The following is an 8,881-nucleotide window of genomic DNA, read 5'->3' as shown; positions in this document are numbered from 1 at the left end:
GCGTGCTCGCACACGCGTTCCACGGCGACCACATCACCAGCGCCCCTGCCATCCTCCTCCAAGCCCGTGGCCAGTGGCTCCCCAAGGCCAAGCTATGTCAGGCAGCAGCAGCAAGGTGAGCCCCATCACTCTGCGTTTATTTCTTCAGATCATGCAGCAGCAATGTGACCGAGGAATCGATGCTTTACATAATTGATCAGTTAACTGGTAATATATCTATAGAATAGCCAAGCAAAAAACATTGCGTTTCCTAGATGTTCCATACGATATTAAAGTTGGAACCAGGCTAATAGACAAACTGCATATCCGATTATGCTAGAAAAAGGAGAATAAAAAGTTTACTTTTATGATGGTAGGATGTCTTAGTTTTGTTTCCTATGTTCTCTCTCAAAAAAGAAATCTGGGATACACCATCAGTATCAACACCGGTAAAAAGAATCCAATCAAAACATGATGTTTTTCCCTTGGCTATATGTTTATTTGAAGGAAACCATTCAATTCTCAGTGATCTTTCTTTATGCTCCTTATTGCCATTTTTCCTAATGTGCCTATAGAAGTGATTTATCAGGTGTTTTGGTATATTATCTTATAAGGGAGTCCCAAAGTTTTTTGGATTGTGAATTCTCTGGTCAGAATCAGTTTTTTTCCCCCTTGTGTTCATTTATTTCTCAGATTGCAGAACTGACGAGTGTAGACTAAGTTGATGATCTACAGGTGTTGCTCCTCTCCCCTGATGTGTAGTGCAACTATAAATAGGGAGAGAATTGCGTGAGGAGAGCTCTCTTGCTACTGTTCTGAGCTCACTCTTTGACTAATCTAAATGCTCTCTCTGCTCACTGATCGATCAAGGATGGCACTGAAATATCAGCAAGGACCAGCACAAAAAGAAAGGGAGAATAAATGGGACCAATTAACTTACTTCTGTTTAAGAGTACACTACTTTTGACTTTGGAGTCACACTGGTGAATGGGGCGTCGCATGGTCTATGCTGGAGGTGTTCACATATAACAAGTTCACTATTTGTTCCATTGGTCAGTTGTATAATATGTGGGCGTATTTAAGTTGAAATATGCTCCTTTCTTGGTATTTGGAGACAAGATACTGGCAGTTTTTATGTTACCAGACTGTTTATTAATTATCTGTAGTTTTATAACAATCTCCATTGTCAATGGTAGTTCAGATTTTTCAGGAAGAATGGGTCTTGTATTTGTATTATTTAATTGTGCAATAATTGATAGATAACAAAAGATAGATACTTAAGAAGTTTACAGATTTGAGTATGAAAGTTTCACCCCGGTGAGTGTGGTATTGAATCATAACTCTAATAGTGGTTTAGTTTATTCTAGGTTACCAGTACAAAGTATGAACACTCTTGCAGAGTTTAAGTGGTAAAGTAGCAAAACAGTATTTTGTACTTGGTTTATACTCCGTACTTCATAGCTTTATCATATCCAGTTGCTCCCTTCGCCATATATTTTTTCACGGGGCCAAATAATTTGGTAGCCGAGCAATGAGCAATGTTTGCCTCTGTTTTGTATTTGCCTCTGTTTTTTCACTAATATAATCACGTAAGCCACGGCGCATGTTTCTGCCATGATTTCCTTCGGTTGGATTTTGTCGATTTAGGTGTTGAAAAATTATGGGTTGTAGATGCAGGATTAAGGACATGTACCTGCACTACAACGAGAGATCTAGGCTGCTTCTTTGTGGCTTCCAAACTTGAAATGTTTGTTTGGAAGTTAATTTAGTTTTTTTGTTGTGGATTCACAGCTTCTCACATGTACCATCCTCTTAGACCTTTAGATTTCCAAAGAAACTAAATGAAGATATGGTGGTATGGTCTCAATAGTACAACTTAAAGCCTTCCATGCTTTATATTTTCTCTGAAATTTGCTCTTTATGTTAGATCCGGTGTGAAAAGCGGCTTCCAAGCAGAGGATGCGGGAGTGTTGGCCACATTTGGTTTTCGACTTGGATGTCTAAATATTCTCATAATACTTGACTCCCTTTCGGCCCTTGCGCCATTGGCGCAACGAGTCATCTAGTGAGAATAAAGCAAGCCGGGCCAGGCCCATGGAGCAGCTGTGTCCAGTGTGCGACGCTCTCCGCTGATGGCCAGTGCATAGGCTCCGACGATGGCAACCTGATGGCTCGTGCCACTGCCATCCCTCCGACCGTAAGCCCCCTCCCTCTTCCCCCAACTCGAACAGCTTGCATCGTTTCGCTTATTCGAGCCACTGTAGCCGGTAGATCGTGGAAACAGAAGACTCCCTTCTCCGAGTTCAACCACGAGCTGTATGCTAACTTGCCAAGGATCGAATTGGGTGGGATAGCTGCTGTGCCGTAGAAACTGCGATCTGCCCAAACCTTCGCGTGGTCGTGTCTCTTAATTGGATACAGTCTTAAGAGACAGACTTGGGTACCGCTGCATATACTACTGCTATTACAGTATTATACTCAGTTGTTGGCATCAACATCCTCTGTTGTTCCTGCTGATTTTTTTTTATTTTTTTGAGAAACATTGTTCCTGCTGATTGCATCCCTGCAAAGTCTCCGTGTGAACCAGCATTCCCAAAGATGTCCTGTCCACAGAGAAACAGTTGTCTGAAGTCTGAACACAAATGCACCACCAGGGAATAAACTTGCACACTACATGTTTCAGAAATACACTGACAGCATGCAATGTCTTTGGGCTTACATTGTTCATGCCATCACAACACTTTAGACACAAATCATCTCGAGAAATGCACAACATCTCAATGGCAACACATGCTTACATTATTCACTGCCCAGATGTTAATCGGTAACTCTGCATATACTACTACTGCTATTAATTATGTTGTTGGCACCATCATCCATTTCATTGATAAGGTGGTAAATTTCCAAGGTTGTCTTGTGCACTCAGAAACAATGTTTGTACATAAATGTGCGATCAGGGAATAACTTTCACACTTCACAGGTTTCAGATATGCAGTGACAACATACAAGGTCGCTGGGCTTATTTTATTCAAGCCATCACAAACGCAAACACAGATACAAAGCATCTCAAGGAAATAAACATACAAATACAGAGCATTGACGCTCATTGCACTAATAAATCTGCAACTTGACAGACTGAAGCAATACGTGAGCAGAATAGTACTCCCTCTGTAAAGAAATATAATACCTTTTAGATCACTAAGGGAGTACTCCCTCCGTCCCAAAATAAGTGTCTTGTGCTTAGTATAAATTTGTACTAGAGCTAGTACAAACTTGAGACACTTATTTTGGGACGGAGGGAGTATTTCTTAACTCAATCCTTGTGACCCATTGGCGGAGGACTAGAGGTAGATGGTTCCATGTTTTCTGATTCGTGTGCCTTAGTTGCCATTCTTGTTTGTACACTTTCCTTAGCTTCTTTCACCAGTGAACTGAGGCTCCTGAGAGGCTTCATTCTCTGCGCCCCATCCTCTTCGATGGCAAAAACCATTGTCATGTCAAGATGACGCATGTGTTCAGAGGCACTGGACAATGCATTCATCAAGCTATCCAGGTCGTTTTTGCCGTAGTTGCCATTGTGTTCCATCATCGATGTGACCATCTGACACGTAGTCTTCATCAGCCTCAGGCAACGGACAGTCAGATCACTGTTTTTTTCTACCATCTCATTGAGCTTCTTTGGAAGGCTAATTACATCAAACTGTAAATCTTGATCAGCACTAATGAAAGTGTTAAATACCGTCACACAAAGGGATAACAAGGGTGCACAGAATTCCTCATGCTCGTCATTCTCGGATTCATCTTCCTCCAGTTCCACCTCATCCCAGTATTTTTGATCCTCCACACCCCTTTCCTCTTCTTTTACCACGATCTCAAGTTGGTCTGGTTCTGCTCTTGCTTGTGTTTCATCTTTCGAAAATTCATAACCAAGTATTTTTTCAAGCACCTGAAACATTAAGAACATATATGCTTCAGTTTCAAGTAGGTAAGAATTCAAGGTAGGGTAGTCCTCACTGCATATGTGGGAAAGTAGTGGCAGAACCCCAGCTCGATGCACCCACCCTACCCACACAAGAAAACATACCAAAACATTTCAAAAAAAAAACTGAAATTCTGTGGGAATGATTGAACAAATGTTTTAGATGGTTGCAAAAATTGGTGGTCAAATGACAACCTAGGAACTGTGCACAAAAAAATAATTACAAGTTGTGCTCAAACAATGCACGTACAATTTGAGTAATTTTCATTAAAAAATTTACAGAACTCCTTGGATGTCATTTGACCACTGAACTTTGCAAGCATCTATAATGTTTGTTCATCATCATTCCCACAAGATTTCAGCTTTTCTTGAAATATTTTGCTATATTCTTTTTTGCGTGGGTGTACCGTGGGTGCACCGAGCTGGGGTGCAGAACAACCACTCTCTACTCTCTACTTTTACTACCCCCACTGTTCCAAAATAAGTGTCACGGTTTTAGTTAAATCTTCAACTTGAACTAAAACCATGAAACTTATTTTATAATTTTAACTAAAACCATGAAACTTATTTTAGACCGCAGTCAGTTTTGAACTAAAACCACGATATTTATTTGGAACGGAGGGAGTATTTCGTATGAACTATATATGTATGTACCTTTGGCATTATAGAGGTCATGATTTTCTTCATTTTACTGATACATTCATCATCTTGAGTGTGTTGAATCTCAATAGATATGCTTTCATCCGACTTCATTGATAAAGCCAAGGTGTGATGAATGTTGCACATATGCTCCAAGATTTCAGCTGCTCTTATTCTGCACACCCTGTTCTCGTCATCTAGAAGGATTTTAGTGAGGCTACCTACAACGTCACCATCTAGCTGTAAGATTATACAAGTATTGCCTCCCCTTTGGAAACATAACTTTGCTAGTGCTTCACCTGCCAACTCTCTAATGGACCTGTCCACGGCGCCAGCAGCAAAGATAGCTACCAACATCTTGATAAAAGTTGGACTGCTCTTGGTATCCATATATAGTTGCGTTAGTATCCGCATAGCCTTTTCCCGCAACTTGACATTACAGTGGCGACAGTTGAGAATCGTCTCCATGGTGTGGATTGCTTCCTTGTTGTTTGATATTTCTCGGCGTATCCTTGACCCAGTCTCTCCCAGAGCAGCCACAAGAAGGTGCATAACCTTGAGCGATCCCTCTACTACCCTGATGGACCATGGACCATCGCTGAATTGGTGGATTAGGTCGGAGGTCAAAGGCGCCAAGATCTTCGGTAGCAGACCTTGGGTCTCACTCATGATTTTGCGATTATTCTCATCTGCTGCAAGCTTCCGGAGGATGCACAAGCCTCGCAGCACCAGCTTCCCGTGGTCTTCCCAATCCCCCACATTGTTGCCTTTAGGGTATGACTTGATTAGACGGTATTCTTCGAAAGTACAGATCAAGGAAGATATGTACTGAATCCCCACAGGAAATTGCTCCAAATGGATGTCAAGAGCAAGGTATGCCACTATCCCGGCGGCCTTGTTTCTCATCTGAGTCATCTCTTTGCCATACACACCCCGTGGATTCAGCGTCTGCAACAGTTTCTCAAGTACAGGTGAAGATAATGCAGATATGATCAGATGTTTCATCAACCTATGCTTATTAGAACTTGCAATTTTGGGTCCACTTTCCCCAAAGCATATGGCTGTGTACAAGAGGTGTACGCCGGAAAGGCAGTCATGAGGCGACCTGGAACCTATCAAGTCTACAGCATGTGTGATGAAGTTCCTTCCTCTCGCAAATGATGGGTTCTTCTCGCACCCAATCCTTGTGTCACTCAAGTAGGTCCAAACTGCTTTGTGTTCATCGTGCCCATATGTAGGGATCAAATCCATAACCATCCTCTTTCCCGCGCGACCAAAGATGAATCTGTAGAAGAAGAGCACACCTTGGAGTGAAGCAAGGGAGTACAAGGTGTCCATCGCCGGCTTCAGGTTTGCTTGTTCATCTGAGTTGCCCCCGTAATCGTGTTGTATCAGGCGCAAAAGCGATACCCCTGCGGACATCAACCCCCCAAACATGTAGACAGCCGTGAGAGGGCACACAAGTATGGCCAGCACCAGCATTTGAACAACCACGGAAACACGTTCTAGAAAGACCCATATTGAAGAAAGATAGGCCCAGATTATTTTTTGCGGGGTAATAACCACATTTCTACCCTCTTGTCAGACGTTTTTGCTCGAGAAGGCAGATAGAGAACCCTCTAGCATGTCATAGGCTGAAGACAGTATATAGGTTAATCTTTCATTTAGATAGACATCGAATATCCTGTCAAAGATATAAACAAGTGAGACACACACTAATGAATTACAGGATAAATATCTTTGACCAATAAAAGAGCGCATTTTATATCACGCGCGAGTCTTTCACATCAGCAAAACAATAGAATAATACTAGCTTTTATTAATTGCATCCAGTAACATAACGAGCTAGCTTTTTTTTTTTTTTTGAGGAACTCATAACGAGCTAGCTCGGTGTACAGAGGAATCTAAAGTGGAATTGCTAAGCGTGCGTTGAAGAGGTAGGTTTAGGGTTTTGCGTGGGTGGCTAACATCCAGCCTCACGTCTCTTTATATGGATGATCATAATACAATTACATACGTATACAAATACGTGTACATGTACAATATGCTAGACCCTATTGTACATGCCCCCTCAATCTGAACTACATACAAGATTCAGATTGGTTCTGAAACGGTCTAGCATCTGTCGAGTAGCGGGTTTAGTAAATACATCCGCTAGCTGATCATCAGTTGAGATAAACCTGACTTCCAGTTTACCAACAGCTACTCGTTCCCTCACAAAATGGAAATCAATCTCAATGTGTTTGGTCCGAGCATGAAACATTGGATTCGCCGTCAGGTAAGTTGCCCCTAAGTTATCACACCACAATATGGGTGTGCGCTGCCGTGTGACTCCAAGTTCTGTGAGAACTGTGTCTATCCAAATGGCTTCAGCCGCGCCATTGGCCAACGCCTTATACTCTGCCTCGGTGCTAGACCTCGAGATTGTAGGCTGCTTCTTGGAACTTCAAGATATAAGATTGGGTCCAACAAATATAGCAAAACCACCAGTAGAATGCCTGTCATCAACACAGCCTGCCCTGTCTGCATCGGTGAATATACTGACTCCAGTAAATCTGGACTTACGAATCCGTAGTCCCGTGTCTAGCGTACCTTTGACATACCTCAGAATACGCTTAACTGCTTCCCAATGAACCTCCGTAGGCTGAGACAGGAACTGGCACACTTTGTTCACGGCAAAGGAGATATCTGGACGAGTGAGTGTCAGATACTGAAGTTCTCCAACTACACTGCGATACCTGAAAGAGTTGTCAGTACTCAGCAATGCACCACTGTGACGCGAAAGGCTCTCGGATGTAGCAAGTGGAGTGAAAGTGGACTTGCAGTTCTCCATGTTGACACGATGAAGGAGATCGAGTGCATACTTCTTCTGCGTCAATGTCATGCCCCCTGAATGAAAGGACGCTTCCAAACCAAGGAAGTACTCCAACCGGCCCAAGTCTTTGATGGGAAAACTCGCAGACAAGGACTGCACAAGGCGATCCACCACAGTAGGTGTAGAACCAGCAATCACAATATCATCAACATACACCAGCATGTATATCTGAATAGCACCATGTGAAAAGATGAATAGGGACGCATCTGCCTTGGAGGGAACAAAACCAAGCTGTGAGAGCCGCTGACTCAACCGAGCATACCAGGCACGCGGCGACTGTTTGAGCCCGTAGATGGACCGCTGGAGTTTGCAGACATGAAAGGGATAACGAGCATCCTCAAAACCAGGGGGCTGCTGCATGTAGACATCTTTGGCCAGAAAACCGTGGAGAAAAGCATTACTCACATCAATCTGTCGAAGACTCCACCCGCGGGAGACGGCGAGAGAGAGGAGCATACGAACCGTGGCAGGCTTCACCACAGGGCTGAAAGTATCTCCATAGTCGATCCCTTGCTGTTGAGTAAAACCACAAGCAACAAGGCGAGCTTTGTGCTTGTCAACCGAACTATCCGGACGATGCTTGGTCTTAAAGATCCACTTGCAGCTCACAACATTAACACCAGGAGGCCGAAGCACCAACACCCATGTGTTCGTGTGACAAAGAGCAGCAAATTCCGCGGACATGGCGGCACGCCAAGCCGGTTCACCAAGAGCATCACGATGAGTAGTGGGTGCGGCAAAGAATGCACGCCGACGAGTGTCGTACCGCACCGTGCCATCCGTGTATGTCTTGGCCTTACGCGTATGATCGCGGTGATGAGTGACCATGGTGTGCCCGGGAGCTGCATCGTCGGTAGATGGTGGCGGCGACGACGGAAACCCGACCAGTGGTGTCACGGCAGAACCATTTTCAGCAACAGGCGACACGGGCCGGGGAGACGCGTCGGGTTGGGCCGAACCAGGCGACGAGGGGGAGCCAGGCGGTGACGGCAGCCCCGGGGACGCGGCTGGCGACTCGGCGACGCCCGACGCAAGCGAGGCGGGCTGGGCCGACCGAGGCGAGACGGGGGACGCAGCGGGCGACCCAGTCGGGACCGTGGTCGTGCCAGCGGGCGAGGCCGACGGGGCCGTAGTCGCGCCAGCGGGCGAGGCCTACGAGGCAGCCTCGGGAGACGGGGAATGCACGTCGGGGCCATGCACGTCGATCACGCCGGCAGATGCATGTGCGACGACGGTTTCCTGGGAAGAAATTAGAGCAGCATCTGTAGAAAACAAGTCAGGTGACAAATATGACAGGTCGTATTTCCGCACATGGACATCCGAAACCGGTTCATTAGATGGAAAAGTGAGGGCGTGCTCAATAGAGAAGCAATATCAACCGAGACACCCGGGCTGGAGTAAGGTAAAAC

The sequence above is a fragment of the Triticum aestivum genome, chromosome 5D (assembly GCF_018294505.1).
Source record: "Triticum aestivum cultivar Chinese Spring chromosome 5D, IWGSC CS RefSeq v2.1, whole genome shotgun sequence".
Taxonomy (NCBI): Eukaryota; Viridiplantae; Streptophyta; class Magnoliopsida; order Poales; family Poaceae; genus Triticum; species Triticum aestivum.
This window is presented reverse-complemented; position numbering follows the sequence as displayed.